Below are 19087 nucleotides of genomic sequence, written 5' to 3'. Positions count from 1 at the left end.
GGAAAAGGTGCAACAGATTCCTCCATCTACACTTAACTGTGTGGATGGAGTAATCTCCACCTGGGCCAATCTGTTGCACTTTTTCATCTGACCACAGAAAATCTGCAGATAATTGTAAAGGTCCCCACACACCTTACGATAATCGTACGATAATCGCGGGAAATCCCGCGATTGTACGATTATCGTAAGGTGCGTGGAAGCCGTGCGACCTCTGCTACTGTAAGGTCGCACGACTTTTAACTTACGGACATGTTCGAAAACCCGCCGAGCATCGTACGATGTTCGGCGGGTTTGTGGCATGTCCGTACGATAACAGCCGTACGGGCCGGTGTGTGCAAGCGCACACTGCCCGTTCGGCATTGCGGTCATCCGAAGCCCGCCCCTCAGGGGGCATGGCTTGCGATCATCGCAAGTATGATCTGCCTATGCAACATAGGCAGATCGTACGTTTTTTTAAGTACCTTACAACCATCGCAAGACAAAAGTCTTGCGATGGTTGTAAGGTGTGTGCCCAGCCTAAGGTGTATGGCCAGCTTAAGACTGCAGAAGTCATTTAAAAGTTGCATTTTCAGTTGAATTTGGGGAAACCACTTGAAACATTCATTGTGTTGACCTGTTTCAATTGCTTTTGTTTGATTTCTTCATTGCAAACAGCTGAAAGTGTGTACATTTTGCCAACAAACCTGATTTTCAATGGCAGTTTAATAATTTAATAACGTTATATCTGGCTGTGGATTCCTACGAAGAAGCAGCAGATTTTTTTCATCAGGAATTATCCAGTTGCATATCCAGCAGCTACCTACAGCAAGGGTCATATGGCCGGTCCTTAACGCAAGTTGTCTGTGTCCAGGGTCGCAAGTCTGTCCCTTGCCGTATGTAACCGCTGCGGAATTACATGCGGATAGCATCGGAAAACGATGGACAGTTGCAGCTCCTGTCAGCCTGTCATTGCTTCGTACAGGCCAAGCGACCACAGCTGTCCGGAACCACCTGTAATTCTTGCCGCAGGAATCAGCCGGACTTAAAATCTTTGTTTGAATGAGACCTTAGTGTTTCAGTTACAGCTAAAACTGGGGAGACAGGGACAAAGCGTTGTCACCAGGGCTGGGTTTCACACAAGACCAACCAAGGTCCAGCCTCGGGGCAGCAGGGAGTAGAGGGTCAGCAGGGGTGTGGAGTTCCTATCTCCCAACGCCCGGGACATGCAGTTCTGGGCACCGGGCGGGTAGTTGTTTTCTACATTTAGCCCAGCTTTGGGCAAGCAGGGCTAAATGTACAGCAGGGAAGCTGCAGCTTGTTATGTACAAGTGATCTCAGCGATGTCGCCAAGATCACTTGTATGCAGCTTGCATACAGGGGGGCGCATTGAGGAACCTGGCATTGGGGCAGCAGAGAGAGTAAATCCGGCCCTGGTTGTCACCCTGAACAAGGTCCTCTGTGGCAGGATCACCCGGCATTCTTTTATTGAAAGCTGCAGATTGAAAAATATTAAAAAATAACTTTTTGAATGACATGAGATGTAAGTGATTGGGTTTACATCTTCTTTTAAGCTCTATGCAGACCTCTGTAAGAGACCGTGAGCCAATTAGAGGAGCAGAGGGTGGAGGATCCTGGGAAATACTGTCTATAGCTATATCCTGTTGACAATGTTGGCTGTAAAAGAAGTTTTATTTGATTGCCAGTCATAGAAAGTTAGAGCTGAATGCCAATTGAAAGATAGCTTTAATAACATTTAATTGCAGTGGCTTGTGCAGCAATTATGTACATGGAATTGTGAAGTAACTGCAGTTGCCATTAAGATGTAGGCATACCACCTTTTCAAAAATTGATCTATATGGTCCTCATAAAGGTGCCTGAAATAAAAGCACACGTACAAATTAGCATGATATGTTTATGGCAGCCATTAAAAATGTTCACGGTCGCTTGGCTAAGCACCTGTCATTTCCAGATCTGCTCGGTTTTAGGCTTTCCGACAGACGTCTCATTTGCACTGCTGACCGTCCGCTACCCCTTTAAGGTTCTAGAATTCATCCGCACCTGTCAGGTTTGCATGCGCAAAACTTCCTGTCAAACTGGCACAAAGTCTGACTTTTCAATCATTCCCGCACCTTTTGTGGCACAAAAGTGTGGGAGGGAAAATAATTAGCAGATTCTGCATCTGTCTCTTTCACAGGAGCTGTCACATTGCTGGGAGATGGGTACTGCTCCTTCTCTGGGTATGTGAGAAATATATTTTATTAATACAGCCAAAGGAAAGTCGAAAGAGAAAAGGAATTCTTAGCTTAGAAGTAGGGAAGTAGCACGAATTGCTGATCCTCTGGACTTCAAGTGATGCAGTCTGTCAATAGCGTTAAAACTGAACTCCAGGTATGAATTATTTTGCATACGTACATAGGCCCGGCTTTGTCCAATGTAAGTATACATATGTCATACCTGATTGGCCCACAGGGATACTGTAAAGCCGTGTAGTAAACGTAGCTACTGCAGTGCTGGCTGTGATCCTTCAGGTCCTGTACTGTAGCTTCCCCTCTGCTCTTAAAACACAACGGGTCGCTTGCTCACTCGGCACAGCGTCCATTTGGAGAATGGCTCAATAAATACAGGGCATTCTTTGGTGCAGAGTGATACAAGGGGCTGCTCGCTCAGCACAGCGGCCATTTATAGAATTATTATTATATAGGATTTGTATAGCCCCAACAGTTTGCACAGCGCTTTACAATATAAGGAAGACATTACAATCACAATACAATTCAAGACAAGATGGTAAGAAGGGCCCTGCCCCTGAGGGCTTAATATCTAAAAGGGAGGGGCAAGTGATACATGAAGAAGTTTCAAGTGAGGGGCAAGTGATGCATAGAAGGCTTAGTATTTTTATTGGTACATACAAGGCATTCTCTGATTGGATGAGGGGTGGATTGTGTCATCACTGCCCCATGCCCAATCAGAGAACACCTTGTATTAATTGGTAAAAAAAATACTAGGTGTACTCTAAATGGCTGATGTGCCGAGCGAGCAACCCCTTGTGTCACTTTGCACCATATAGGACTCTAAAGATCGCGGCCAGCACTGTAGTAGCTGCGGCTACTACACAGATTTACAGTATCCTAGTGGGCCAATCATGTCTAGCATATGCACACTTACATTGGGCTAAGCTGGACTAATACATGTATGCATAATATTGCATACCTTGTATTTAGCTATTGATGGACTGCATCATATATGTCATATTTGATTTTGCCCATAGTTACACTTGAGGTACAAGGGAGCACCACCTCACTACAGTGCTTTACAGGATCCCCCTGGGCTGGTCAGATATGGCATATGCATATTAGCATTCCTGTCCTGACATGCTTGTCTCCTAGGGTGACAACGCTGCTCTGCCATAGCCACAGTATGAGAAGTGAGTGGTACCTAGGACAGGAAGCATGTTACTGGCAGAATCACCAGGAAAATATAAAGGCAAACAAGTGTGAAATCTCAAAAATCAATCAATACAGCCGCCACATCTAAGAACCAGTGAGCTACAAAATGTAAAGTTTCTATTCCTGGGTTTAGATGCAGAAAAATTCAGAATGTTACATTAATGCGCATTTGTAATTAGTTCTCTGTAAAATGAGTGGTGTATTGAACGTTTGTTTTATTCAGTCATTTGCCTGGTTGAGAATGTATTTTTTTATTTTTTGACATGTTAATGACAAATCATCTTCTATCATTTCTGATACTGAAACTGACGTTGATTGAACAGTAATTGAATAGCTCATTTTATATCATTTTATGCTTCAGTTTTTCCTTGAACATTTTCAGTTGAATTGAGAAATATGCAAATGCTTAAGTTGCCAGTCGACAAAAAGGATTCTCCAAAGATATCTCCAAAATTAACCATTTTAGGAACGCCGTACTTACATATTTGCCCTGGGCCTAAAGTGGTTAATACCAAGATCAGGGCTACAGCAGGCTCAGTCCCTCATGTGGGCCCCGACCCGCACGACAGGTGTCTGCAGCTGGACTGGACTGGAGGGATACACACAGCACACCTCCAGTGTCTGAACTCCCCTCCAGTTCTGAACCTGGAACCGAAAAGGATTTTGTCACTTCCAGTTTCAGAATGTAATTTCTCCGGCTGCTGTGGCTGGAGAAGCTGGTGAAGCATGATCTGTGCTTCATCAGCTTCAGTGGGTTCCATAGGTGACATTAGGGGCCTTCAAGAGCCCTAATGTCTCCCTAAAGAGGGCCTGTCACTTCCATTCTAAGGGGCTTGTTGAAAAAACATTGGGGGGAATTTATCCTTATCTTACCTGGGCAAACTGAAGCGAGATGCTGATTGGTTGCCATGAGCAATTGCTCCAGATTCTGTTTGCCCCAGTTTTGATAAATTCCCCCCATTGTGACTGTGCTAAGCATTAAAGCAGAACTCCTGGAACTTTTTTTTTCAGTTTGGATTGTATATAACTGTTACTTCTCATGAGGGATATCTCAGCGCCAGTGTCGTTCAAAATCATTACTTGTGTTGAAGCCGTATACTACAATTATTGGTGTTCTTCCAGCATGCTATAATGCAAGGCTTCTGTGAATGAAAAGAGGAGGGGGACAGACAAATGGCAGTATCGCTTCCCTGTAGAAGAGCCCCAGCTCTCATGGCTGCAGCAGGCTGGAAGTGCCACCATAGCTGTAATATCATCAACACAAGTAGTGATTTTAATACAGCGGAGATCAAGAGATACACCTCAGGACAAGTAACTGTTGTACACCGAATATTGAAAAAATCTGCCTGGAGTTTTTTTTTAAGAGAAGAGAAGAGACAAGTGAAATTCCTCGTTCTTATGGAAAGGTGAAAGGGTCTGTCATAAGATGAATACACGTTTTACATTGTGATTTAATTTGAGTGTCAGTATAATGCCAGGATGAATTTAGACCATGCAGAAGCACTGTCAAAGAAAAAAATATATACTTTGTTCTTTATACACAGGAGTCTATGTTACTGGGGTCCCTCAAGATGTCTTGTGGCCGAATTACTGTACACTGGGATAAAAGATAGAGAGCAACATGCAGGTAGGTTATATGCTCTATTTAAAGGGACTGTCATAAAACAGAATACCTGTGTGATTAAGTTATAATAGTTACATATAATTATATATATTTACAGTATTAAATTGTAAGTGACAGCCGCACGTCATGATCATTTTGAAAATTCTGATCTGTAACGTAAACACAAAGCAGGTGCTCAGGATTGGGGAGAGCAGAGGGCTGAGACCCATCTTAAAGGAATGCTTCTATTGTAAAAGGCTGATTTCCTTCACAGTGACTGTAACTACAGAGGTCAGTGAGGGCTTAGTTTAAAGATATATTTACTGCTTGTTATATGAGTTATGCAAGAATCTAAACAATCCTAAATAATTGGAGTTCTTCAGTCTTTTTTAGTAAAAAAAAAAGGTTCCTATTTATCCCCTTATTTAGCTTTACTTAGTTTGAGCCTGACTTTTCAGGACAGGTGCACACCTAGGCGACACCTCACTGCATGGCAATCGTGCATGATTCCGCGTGGATTGCAGTGTGGTCAGGTGTCGCCTAGGTTTGTACCGATCTTGCTGTTGGTGCCATTATTTTCTAATGGCACCCCAGTCGCACTGGTGCAATCTCTTATCAATATAACCCCCAACAGCTACCCCCATTATAATATATAGGATCCCTGAACTCCATATAATGTTATTATACAGTACAAGAAGTTTATATCATATTGTAGAGAAGGCGGTGGTACAGAGGAAGCTCTATACATGTCACAGCTTATATAGATACTTCTTCGGCAGGTGATAGAGGCTTCTAAAAACATAATAAAATATTTGCAATTCACATTTATCAGTAGTAGTGATGATCTGAACGTACCTGGGTTCAGTTCAGGGGGAGTTAAGTTCAGGTGTCAAATCTGGACCTCATTGAAGTCAATGGGAACCAACGCTTATGAATGATTATTGGCCATTTTCTAGGGTAATATATTGGGGCAAGGGATTGGCAAACAAAGGGCAGAGGGGTTGGGGGACTGGGCTGCACCTCAGAGGACATAATCCAAAGCAAAAAAAATGTAAAACAATATTCCGTTTGGGGGAGGATCAGTGACTTTAATAATGCTTAAAGGGCAACATTAAAAATGTACAATTCCTTTAACCACTTCAAGACCAGGTGTTTAGACCCCCTTCCTTTCCGCCGGCTTTACAGCCGGCGGATCGCATGTATATTAACGGCCATTTTCCGCTCGCGCGCGCCCGCAAGGGGGTGTGTCTGGGCGGACGTCTAGAGACGCCCGCTCAGATCTAGAGAGCTCCTGGCCGGCCGTTTTTTTACTACGGCCGGCCCGGAGGCAGTTAAATAACATGCTTGGGGGATGTCCTGAACCTGCCTGTGAAGTGACGCATCTGTGCAATGTATATAACCTACTCCAGCAAAACTGACATTTACAAGGAAAAAAAATGCTGTTTAGATTGCTGACAAATGACAGTTCCGGGCTGCTTCTATCTGTCTGTACACAAAGCGGTTGGGGATTCCATTTTTCTAAAGCACATTCTTATCCTGGATGAATGTCAGTAATAAATGTTTTAACATGACTTAGGGAGCCCCTCAAAATCCATACCAGGCCCTACGGCAATGGTGTAGACCTTAAGGGGGACCCCACACAAACCCATCCAAAAAAAAACTTGTGCAGTCCTCCCCCAAAATCGTATCAGGCCCTTCGAGTCTGGTTTGGTATTTAAGGCATTACCCTAAGCAAAAAAAAAAAAAAGGTGTGTGAATCACAAAAAATACAAATTCTTTGGTTCATAAAACAAACAAAATCATCCCCACCACAAAAATTATTCGATAAATATTTATGATGAGGACTTTGTAAAATATTTTTCTTCTGAATGATCTGCAGTAATGAAGCTCACATTGTTCAGTTCCCAGTAAGACTCGCTGTGCAGGTTAATTATTAAGATAAGGCATGTTCTCACTCTGCTGCGTGTTGTCAATTAAAAGTCGAATTCCACTGATTGTGCCACTTCAATGGCAAATTAGGTGGAAGAGTGCTCTGTTGTGCTGGCACCGGCTTACAAATTGTGCCTGTCGAAGGCGATGCTAATGTTGCATGTAAATAAATAGCCCCTTAGGGTAGCAGAATTACTTCTATTTACTGTGCTCAGCCAAGGAAGGAGAAATGGAGAGATGTGACACAATTGTTCCTAATCTCAATTTAATAGCTTCCACTCACTGACTAGAAGAATAGAGGTGTGTTCACCAGTCCTGAACATACTCCAGGAAGGAATCTGAACCTTATTACACAAGCATGAGTCCATAGTACACAGCCTGTCCATTCGTCACTGAGAATGCAGCCTATCTATTCACTAGAGAGCGGTGACATCACTGAGAATGCAGCCTATCCATTCACTAGAGACCGGTGACATCACTGAGAATGCAGCCTATCCATTCACTAGAGACCGGTGGCATCACTGAGAATGCAGCCTATCCATTCACTAGAGACCGGTGACATCACTGAGAATGCAGCCTATCCATTCACTAGAGACCGGTGAGATCACTGAGAATGCAGCCTATCCATTCACTAGAGACCGGTGAGATCACTGAGAATGCAGCCTCTCAATGGAAACCAGAAATGAGTCAGGGAACTTCCCACCACACAAGTGTTGAAATATATGTCAGGCGGCGGGGCAGTGACCGCTTACAGAAGAAATTGCAGGCCTGGTAAATGATGATGCACCCTTGAGGATGAAGAAGCATTGGAGCACTGATAGAAACTGGTTGGTAGAAATAGGAAATGATCACAGGAAATCAGTAGCCATTAAAACTGCTTGAATAATATTCATTTGTTTGAATGGACTTGCCCTTAATATAAATTCGTGCATAGAAATGTTGCCGTATTATATCTGCTTACAAGCCACAATGCATCTATGTTTATTGACATGAAGCCTGCTTTCGGATTTTACATCAAACAGACGTTTCATTTCGTGGTGTCTCCCGAGCGCACTCAGCTTTGAATACATGATCTCTGCGTATCCATCCGTTCCCTTTCATCCAGATAATAAAGTGAATATTTGCCGCCTGCGATGGCCTGACAAGCCTCCTGCCAACTCTTTACGTTCCCCATTTCTTAGGGGTCATTTGAAACTTACTGCGTCTTGAAAACGTCCCCTAGATTCACACTTGTTCCAGGCGTAAACAAAATTATTGTCACCACCAATCAACTTCAAGCGTGGGCCTGCAGCTGGTATTGTTATTGCCGTGTGTTCAGGGAGTACGTGAGAAATGTGACATAGAGGACAGCTCAGGGCTTGTCTCAGGGTCTAGAACCATCAGCGAGAAGTACTGCACCAACTCGCACTGTGTCTCCCTGTTCAAGATGGTTTAGTGTTTGAAGACCTCGCTACACCGCCCCCAGGACAAGTGCAAGGAGGAGAGGGGTACTGCAGCCAGAGGCATGTTCTCTCCAAGTCTAAAAGCCTTCCTATGCTGAAAATCACTGCCATGAAACGTCTAAAAGGCATTGAGAGTAATGTACAGGTGAAACTCGAATAATTAGAATATCGTGCAAAAGTAATTGCAGTAAGTGCTGCAAAAGGGGCCCAAACCAAGTACTGAGTACATATGCATGCTTGTACTTTTCAGAGGTCCGATATTGTTCTATGTACAATCCTTGTTTTATTGATTGCATGTAATATTCTACTTATTTGAGGTTGTGGATTTGGGGTTCTTGGGGTTTTCATGAGCTGTAAGCCATAATCATCACAATTATGACAAATCACGGCTTGAACTATCTTGCTTTGCATGTAATGAGTCTATCTCATATATTAGTTTCACCTTTTAAGTTGCATTAGTGAAATAAATGAACTTTGCACGATATTCTAATTATTCGAGTTTCACCTGTAAAGGCAGCTACGGAAAGCAGCACATGGCCTTTGCTGGCATACATAGCGTGCATACATCATTTTTGCTTTAACTTAAATACAACTCCTATATTAAAGGGAAACTATAACGGTTGGGAGGTCAATTTATTTTTTTTACAGTGTTTGTAACTGTATTCGTTGTTAAACTGAAGTTTTATATTTTTATACTATTTAGATAAAAAAGTTTTCAAATAAATATTTAAAGTGCATGAATAGAGTTTGCAAGGGTCTATCAGGTTTCATTGCTGTCTAGGTTGATTTACCCGCTCTACTTGTCCTGATTAACTTTGTTACTGGGACTGAAGTTGAGGGTAATCCAAAATTTTGAGTTGTCACTAGAACATAAAAGGAGTCATGGCAGAAGATGGTTATTTTCAGACTGTCTCTCCCTAATTGGAAGTCTTTATAATACGATCCTTCTGTATGTAGCACTTCCATGTGCTGTCTTTGGCATTCTCACTTTATAGTGTAGTCTAGAGATGCACTGATACCGATACTAGTATCGATATCGGTGCTGAAACCGAGTATTTGCTCGGGAAGCCAGGTGACGAGGGAGGATAAGTCGGCTTTCCGGCCAAACGGCAAGCCAGGCGCCATGTAATGACTCACTGCCCGGCTTCCTGATTGGTCGAGAAGTCATTACCCGCCCCCTAGCCTCCTGATTGGCCAGAAAGCCGGCTCCATGCTTCCTCGTCGCCTGGTGCTAATCAGGAAGCCAGCTGGTGAGTCATTACAGTCATAAGACTTCCTGTGAGTCATAAGACTTCCTGTATCGGTATTCGGTATCGGTGAGTACCGTAAAAAAAAATATTGGTACTCGATACCAAAAAAACGGTATCGGTGCAGTCTCTGCCAGACATCAAGTGTACATTTCATTGTAAGCAAAGACACCCCAACCCCCAAGTATGCCAGAGAGACTGTGCCATACCAAAATACCAACACACAGAAAGATTGCAGGAAATGCATAGCGAGGCAGGGGCAGTCAGAGTGATTCTGCTCCATTCTTCATAGGTAGAAACCTGCATGATGTCCCATGCAAACTTGTATGTTTCTGTAATGATTGTTGCTAGTAATGATAATTTAGCAGCCGGCCACTAACTGATCATACATAGGTACCTTTAAATAGCAGATAAAATAGAATAAGTGTCCTTAGCCAGTGGTGGGATCTTATACTCCCTGTATAGAATACAACTGTAACTACAAAGTGAATGGGTTTTTTTTAAGCAAGTAATTTTTTTTGAAGAATTTTCAATAACATACAAAGCAGGCTTAATCGCAGAGTTACAACGGTGTCAGCGATTAGAAGTTCTGTACGTGTAAGTAAGAATAAAGTGTATGGTTTTTACTGCAAAGACACGTCTGGTGTAGCTGCATTCCATAAACACAGCTAGGGTTACCACCTTTGTTCTAGCAAAAAAGAGACAGGTTGGGGATGCTTAAAGAGCAACATTTATTCCTTTAATTGCCATTCTTGGTGGATGCTTTAATCCTGCATCTGAACAATGTACTCCAGCAACAGTGACATTTATGTCACCTTTGCTGGAGTAGTGACCTATATTGTGACATATATTACGGTATGGATTTAGTAGGGGAGCCCCCAAGCAAATAAAAAGTGTACCAGACCCTTATCTAGGTATGTAGCTGGTGTGCGCCCACCATCACCCTGCACAGTACCAGACAATGTCACCCTAAAGAAAGGGACCCTGTGTGGCCCCAAAAAGACACTTGATGACACTTGACGTGATATAACTTCAATAAAAGCAAAAATATTTCACACTTTCATTCTGTTGAGTGCTGGTGATCTTCTGTGCTGCATAGTACCAGGCCACATGACGTCAACATGGGGAGGGTACCAAGCGAGGGTGGCACCATTGTGCCATGTTGATGGTAAAAAAGGCCTGTGGATATGGTGGTCTGCGGGGTATTTGTGTGTGTGTCTGTGTGTGTGGGGGGGGGGGGGGGGGGATTTAGGGACTTTTTGGAATCTGGAAGCCCCCTTTAGCATAAGGGGGGCTCCAGATATCCTCCTCCCCTTTTCTTTGTTTTGGCGGACAGTCCAGGAAGGTGTCATTTAGGGACCTTTTGGAATCTGGAAGCCCCCTTTAACATAAGGGGGGCTCCAGATATCCTCCTCCCCCTTCCTTTTCCTTTTTGTAGCGGACAGGCCTGGAAGGTGTCATTTAGGGACTTTTTGGAATCTGGAAGCCCCCTTTAACATAAGGCGGGCTCCAGATATCCTCCTCCCCCTTTCTTTTTCTTTGTTTTAGCGGACAGGCCAGGAAGGTGTCATTTAGGGACTTTTTGGAATCTGGAAGCCTCCTTTAACATAAGGGGGGCCCCAGATATCCTCCTCCCCCTTCCTTTTTCTTTGTTTTAGCGGACTGGCCAGGAAGGTGTCATTTTAGGTACTTTTTTGAATCTGGAAGCCCCCTTTAACATAAGGGGGGCTCCAGATATCCTCCTCCCCCTTCCTTTTCCTTTTTGTAGCGGACAGGCCAGGAAGGTGTCAATCTGTCAATTGGTGGCGGTAGTAATATCACCACTAAATGAAAGAAGTGCACGAAAGCATGGGACAGACTGTATCCCATATAGTATACAGGATGTAGGATTTTACTTTCAAATCTGGGACGATCCCTTATTACATGGGACCGGTGACACACCTACTAGCCAACAACCAACACAGTTTGGACAGGTACCCTTACACCCATTAAAAGTTTATAATACACTGTCAAGTGTAAAGTTGTTCTTTTTGATGTGAGATGTTATATAACATGCACACTGAATAGCATGTTGAAGAAAAATAAAAAAAACATTTGACATAACTGTGTAACAATAATAATACAGGGGCTAAGCCTGCCATCTAGTGGTCAGACATGAAAGTGCATGCTGTGACTCAAAAATGTATAAACGTGTGAATCTGTCATTATACGTACTTGTTATTTGAAATTGTTTTTTGGGTTTGTATTATTTTATTACCCACCTTTGTTTGTGTCACCGCCTACCTGAAAAATGTATGCATTCTTTCCTATTGTCAGTGTCCTTTGTACCATATGGCTCATTAATGGTCAGTGCTGTTTTTTGAACCAAGGAATTTCTTAACACAAGACTTTTTGCAGATCCTCTCCATACAATTTAGGTACCAGGCTGATAGTCCAGGTGATGCATTATTTTGGGGGTTAGCCTTGGCAAGGAGGTTTATTGTGCTTTAGATACAGTATGTGTAGGATCGGGTTAGGACGTGAAGTTTAAAGTGTCTGTTAAGCCTAACAACGAGCTTCTCTTACTTCCTCCCTTTTGGTCTGTTAAATACGCCATTGAAATCGGTTTGCTATGCGCTAAAAAATACCTGTTGATCCTGCCCGAAATCTTCATGCGCCTCCTATAAGGAGAGGAGATAGTTTATGTAGCCTGTTTCTGTTGTCCTGACATAGTATGGTGAGTAGGTGTTGTCACCATAGGGCAGGAAGTGTGCTACTGGCAGAATCACCAGGTGAAAACTGAAAATACAATAGCTGCAAAAAAGAAAGTTCAGCAAAAACATAAAAAATTAAAAAAGTTACCAAAAAGGTAATTACTTACCTGTGTCTCCGCCGCTCGCTCCCAGCTGAAGATCTGGAGCGGCCGAGCAGGATGATGGGAGCGGGCGCATGCGTAGTACAGATCATCGGCAGGGAGAAGAGGAGAGACACAGTGGAGATGCATGCACGCACCTGGGAGCATGCACGTCAGACTGACACCGTGGGACATGAGAATACTACGCTGGATCAGAGAGCGGCACCAGCACTGGAGGGATTGCTGAATACAAATGGAAGGAAGAAGATTGGATCAAGAGGCATCATTTATGGTAAGTCCTTATAGCTGCATGGGAGGTGGAAACGTTTTGTGACTTTAATGTCACTTTAAGGTTTAGGTGTTGGGTTAAGGGTTAGGCATAGGATTAGGTTTCCTGGCTTAGTTTGGGGTTAAGTTTAAAGCTTTGGATATACGCAATCCTTTCAGAGTCCACCATCCAGGACTACAGACACTGAGGTGAAAAAAAAAATACATTGATAAATAAGACACTTATAAATGATAATTGATAAATAAGACCCGGCTTTGGGCTGGAAAAGCACCCGTCTCTGTTGATATCACCCTCTGTTTTTATCTCAGCCCTGTCCCCTGATGAACTGATTGCAGCTGCTCTCCACCTCTATTCATCCCCTTCATGGCACATCTACAATAATGTGAATCTTGTGCACAGGAAATGGCTGACATTTTAACCCCTTGTATATGATACCCGGGCATTCCTGCAGCTGAACCTTACCCCCATGGTGAAGCAAGGCTTAATTGTTCGTGTTATTTCACATCTGAAGGCTGTGACTTTCTGAAAGTGTATTTACAGGGCTGTAGCTACCATGGGGCGAGTGAGGCACTCGCCTCAGACGCAGCTGACTGGGGGCGCAGCCAGGGCCGGCCTGCCTGCGCCCCCTCACCCCTGTTGCCACGGTGAGCACAGGATGCCATTGGCAACAGGAGAGCCAGGCGGACAACACAGCTGCGGCTCGTCACACACACACACACACAGACACACACACACTTATAGACACATATTACTAGACATGTGCAAAGACTAAACATTTGTTTTGGACGAAATGAACGGAAACTAAAAATGTTTTCATTAGGTTTCAGGAAACAAAACACATGTTTATGCTATTTTAGATTTGGCCACCAGCGCACGCCATCCTGGGGCGGGTCGTATGATGACACATCTGTTGGGGGGCACAATTTTCTGTTCTTGCCTCGGGCACAAAGGGAGCTTGCTACGGCTCTGTGTATTTATCATTGTATTTTATTGGTGGTAAGGTTGTCTGTCCATTTTCTGCTCTAGCTGACTTTGCCAAGAGTATACAAGGCACCAATGCCAATACGCATAACAAGCTTGCCACCTGCTGGACATACCCGAGTATGCACGAGCCATCTGTGCCGCTTGTATCAGCCGCTTCCAGCATTGTTGTGCAAAGCCAGAAAAGGTCTGCCAATGAAGTAAAAGGCCCTCCGGGACACTCAATGAGGGCTGGCACTGATTGTGGAATTACAAGAGATTTTTACAAATATCTGACAGCGGGGAGAGTATTTAATCTCTATTTAAGAGGATACAGCCACTCAGTCTACAAGGTTGCTCTTTTTGTCTTATTGCGAATACTCCTGCAGTTTTAAGCATGGAGTTGGTGCCATGTTATAACCTTCTCGGGAGGAGGAGAACGGCTAAAAACAGCTTGGCTGTCTGTGTCTTTGCTCCTTCACATATTATCGTTCTTGTATATTAGTGTTGGTGCTGTGTGCTCAGGTAAAGTGTTAGGAAAACCCAAGCTTTTTATTTTGACGAGATTAGGGAATGGTTAAAGAAGAACTCCCTGAATTTAAAAAAAAAAGGACCCTTGGAGTGGGGCTACCCCCACACTGCAAAGGTTAAATGCTTGTTTTGTCTAGTGGGGGTAAAAAAAGCAGATATACTCTCCTGGTTCCCTGTCCTAGACCGGTCCCCCGTAGCCTCTTCTACCCCAGGCTCCAGCAGTTTAAGGACCACTGATGTCATCAAGTCTAATGTAATTTCCATTGACCTGCATCAGACATGAGAACACAGAAAGACATTCAATAGCTGGCAAGAGGTGAAGGCTGGCCACTGTGGGACCAAGGTGCAGGTGAGTATATCTGCTTTATTTGAGCCCCACTGCAAGGGTCTTTACATTCCTGGAGTTCTTCTTTAAAGGAGAACTATGAGGCGAGTGCTTTTCACTCACCTCATAGTTCTAGCCGACCTGTGACAATGACACGGTCACAGGTCGGCTCAGTAGATCGGGAGGTGAGCGAACATATACTGGCATTCGGTCACTTCTCGATCCTGTCACAGCTCTCTGCCGTGACAGGGGAGGGACTGGATTCCCCCCTCCCCGCTCCGATTCTCCAGCGCTAACTGGCGGAACGGACGGGGAGGGGGCGGGTACTGCTGGCTCTGCCTCTAGATAGGCAGAGCCAGCTGTCACTCATGCAGCTGGGCGGATCTCGACATCGATGTCGGGATCCGCTCCGGCTGCGGCGTCTCAGTATACCTGATCGTGCGAGATCTGGGGTAATGTGATGTAAACAGACACAAGTCCATTTACATCCGACTCTCCATAGACTGACATGGGGTCCAGCAGATTAAGTTATTTCCTCTATCGCAAGATGGATTCATAAAATTGGACAGGCACGGATGTCACAACAGTGACATCCAAACTGTACTGCTCCAATCAGGAGGGGGTCCGTGCACAGATCCCCTCCTGATCAGCCCATGTGAAAGGAGCCTAAGTGTAGTATCGATCCTCACAGCTTAGTACCCAAATATTATTGTTTATATAACGCCAACAATTGACACAGTACTGTAGTGTACATTCACATCAGTCTCTGCCCCCAATGAACTTACAATCAAAGGTTCCTATCTCACATGTATACATACACAGACTCGGGCTGACTTAGACAGACTGGACTACCAGCATATCATTGGAGAGTGGGCAGAATCAGAGGAAACCTATACAAGCAAAGGGAGAACATTCAAACTCCATGGAGATAGTGTCCTGATGGGAAATAAACCGGGGACACCCCCCCCCCCTGTGCTACAAGGCAGAAGTACTAACCACTACACCACTGTGCTGCCCAAATATCCTTCACCTCTGTGGCTTTCCTTGTCAACTCTCTTTGGTCTGATGTGTAGACCAGCCCATCCTGTAAAGCAGGGGTGGGCAGCTTCAGCCCTCCAGCTGTTGTGGAACTACAAGTCCCATGAGGCACTGCAAGACTGACAGTTACAGGCATAACCAGATGCATGATGAGATTTAAAGTAAACACGCAGCTGGAGGACTGTAGTTGCCTGCCCCTGCTGTAAAGGATTATGTTGTATATTCTTAAACACCAGTATCAGGGCCTAGTCACACCATATCCAGTGCGTTCTGGTGCGGTTCAAGGGCAAAACGCACAGATCAAGCCGTGTTGCGTTCTGGTAAAAATAGTGCATGCAGCATTTTTTTAGATCGCACTGCACCGGAACGGAGGGCATTCCTGCACCTTGCGTTCCGGTGCAGGTGATCGCACTGCGTGCTGGCGGAGCATTCCAATTACAGGGCCTCGAAAGAGTCCTGTATTGTTATTTTTCGTCACTGCCTCCCCGAGTCGGGAGTGGGTAATTTGCGCGCCTGCTGCCTTCCTTAAGTGTGGTAGCCGTTTCTCAGGCTCCCTCTCCGCAATCTAGCAGTGATTCCCCATTACCCGTGGTCATGTCTGCGGTGCTATTGACATGAATGGCACCGCCACGCCCCCTCCTGCCCCGCTTTGATCTATGCAATCCAGTGCGTTCTGGGCTCAATCCACGCCGGAACGCACTGGATATGGTGTGACTGGGTCCCAAGGGAAAGGTAGCGATTTTGATATGGGCCCTAAGGGAAAAGTAGCAATTTTAATATGGGCCCTAAGGGAAAAATAGCGTCCTTCCCACACAGTACAACATCTGAGAACTTGTCCCCTCCATCCAATGCAGCCTGTTTTTCCATTGTTGTACATGGCTCATTCCTGGTCCGCTGAGCTGGAGATGAGCCTGGTCCAATCTTCCTCTATATGTGCAGTATTAAGGAATCACAGATAAAGAATGCACAGAACACATATACAGTAAAAACCAAAGAAATGTTTAATTTAAAAAAAAATGTACATCAATAATACACCTTTATACAAAATACCATAGAAGCAACATACATCCGGTGAATAAATTAAACATACATTCTGGTCAGACTGAAAATGAAGCCTTGAGATGCATATATGGAGAACAGTCTACCTGGCCAAGGCTTCAGTGTTTCATCCAGGCGTTACAATCGTATCTCAGCCCACCCCAATGCCCAAAGAAAAACCTGTACCTGTTTTGGGAACACCGGAATAGCCGTCCTGTCCACTGTAAACTCCTTCTTGCTCTTGCTCATACCATAGGAAGGGGGAACAGCGCAGGACCAGATATTCTAAGAAGCACACGTGCTTGCTTTAGTAATCTAAACTACGGTGAGGGTGTTAGGTGAGTGTGACCCCCTGGATGAGTTCACTGCACAGCAAGAAACGATTTTGTTCAGGTGTACTGTTTATTTACAGATTGGCATCACAGAAGAAACCGTGAAAATAAACCCCTTGCCTCTTGGTCACTTACTACACACACAGTGTCCCCGACTATCAGCTAGGTGCTACCTTGTGCTTAGGGTTGCCACCATATCTTCAAGTGAAACCCGAACACTCTAGCGTTGTGTGTGGTTTTTTTTTGAGAATATAGAGGAGAGAGCGAGGAGGGGCAGCCAGGGGAGGGAATAAGGAGACCAGCTATAGAGGACTACAAATCCCAGCAATACATTATACAGCAATACAAAATAATGTGAAGCTACATATTCTGTGTTGTTATGGGTTGGCGCCCTGATGTCTCCAGGGGGCCTGTGCGATTCTCGGGTGGGCTTTGCGATTCTCGGATGGGCTGTGCGACTCTCGGGTGGCCTGTGCGAATCTCGGGTGGGCTGTGCGACTCTCGGGTGGGCTGTGCGAATCTCGGGTGGGCTGTGCAACTCTTGGGTGGCCTGTACGACTCTTGGGTGGCCTGTACGACTCTTGGGTGGCCTGTGCGACTCTCGGGTGCCCTGTGCGACTCTCGGGTGGCCTGTGCGACTCTCAGGTGGGCTGTGTGACTCTCGGGTGGGCTGTGTGACTCTCGGGTGGGCTGTGCGACTATCAGTGTTGTCTGGGCTATGGTGTCTCACCAAGGGGTACGCAGGCGGGCAGCACGGTGTCAGGGTGCTAGTGTTGTGTCGAATTCTGTTCCCCTGTAAATCTTGGTTCCCCCTGCCGCATGGCTATTTCCTTAACCCCGTCTCTTCATGCCTCTTACCTTCGGCCGCATGTGTATCTACATAGCCCCACCTCTCTTCTAGCTCTGGTCTCCTCATTCTTCTCTATGTGATAGATCACCAGATCTAGAAGAGAGGAGGTGCAATCACAGATGCGGCTGCCGAGGTCTTCGGCAAGCGTAATCTCGAGCAGCCACATCTGCCTGAAACCTGGATCGTTCTCTGAGCTGCAGGCACAGCCTGCCCACAGTTTAGAGGAAGATCCGGGGTTCAGGTGGATGCGGCTGCTCGAGATCACGCTTGCTGAGGACGGTAGATATAGCTATCTACTATCACCAGACACCACAGTGTTACTCCAGACTGCAACTGAATTCTTTGAGCATTACCCTGCAGAATTAAGCTTCAATGTAAACTGATTGAACTTTCTTATAAGAAATGAACACAAGGTGTTTACTGGCAGCTCACTGATTGATTTGTTGCCTAAAGTTACTGTATAAGAGAGAGCAGCAGTAGGAGCATATTTTTTGCAATACCATGTAACACGACATGGTAGATCAGGGAACACAGCATGGCAGGTCAGAGAACACAGCATGATAGGGCAGGGAACATAGCACGGTAGGGCAGGGAACATAGCACGGTAGGTCAGGGGACACAGCATGGTAGGTCAGGGAACACAGCATGGTAGGTTAGGGAACACAGCACGGCAGGTCGGGGAACATAGCATGGTAGGTCCGGGAATACAACATGTCAGGGCAGGGAATACAGCATGGTAGGTCAGGGAATACAACATGTCAGGGCAGGGAACACAGCATGGTGGGTCAGGGAACATAGCATGGTAGGTCAGGGAATACAACATATCAGGGCAGGGAACACAGCATGGCAGGGCAGGGAACACAGCATGGCAGGTCAGGGAACATAGCATGGTAGGTCAGGGAACACAACATGGCAGGTTTGAGAACACAGCAGCATTCTAAGCTCAGAATCCCTGACCGAGGAGTCTGGCTTAAAGGGGGCCCACCAATGTGCTGAATAAAGCAGTTTTAAATATACCCTGGACGGATGGGGCAGGCGGGCAATTGTTTTTTTTTCATACAACAGGTCTCCCTTCAGAATTGGGGGCTGGAATTCACCTCAATCCCAATGTTCAGAATTTGTGTGTAAGATTTCATGTAAAGACAATTACAACAACATTGTATAAACACCGAGCATTAAATAAAACATAAACACATTGTCATAAAACCCGACATAAATAATACATCTTACAGCGATATCACCTCTTTT

The 19087-nt window shown here is 45.0% G+C and overlaps 1 long non-coding RNA gene across 1 annotated transcript; it reads left to right on the top strand.

Annotated features, from left to right (window-relative positions):
* The first annotated feature begins 494 nt into the window (after positions 1–494).
* Positions 495–16179, top strand: LOC108789907. Its single transcript, XR_001941424.1, has 3 exons — positions 495–507; positions 9303–9305; positions 16047–16179. It is a non-coding gene; the product is annotated as an uncharacterized LOC108789907 (long non-coding RNA).
* Positions 16180–19087: the final 2908 nt, after the last annotated feature.

Source organism: Nanorana parkeri, unplaced genomic scaffold, assembly GCF_000935625.1.
Source record: "Nanorana parkeri isolate BGI_ZX_2015 unplaced genomic scaffold, ASM93562v1 scaffold17, whole genome shotgun sequence".
In the NCBI taxonomy this organism is placed as follows: domain Eukaryota; kingdom Metazoa; phylum Chordata; class Amphibia; order Anura; family Dicroglossidae; genus Nanorana; species Nanorana parkeri.
Note: the sequence above shows the minus strand (reverse complement) of the source record. Positions and strands in the feature narration are given on the sequence as shown.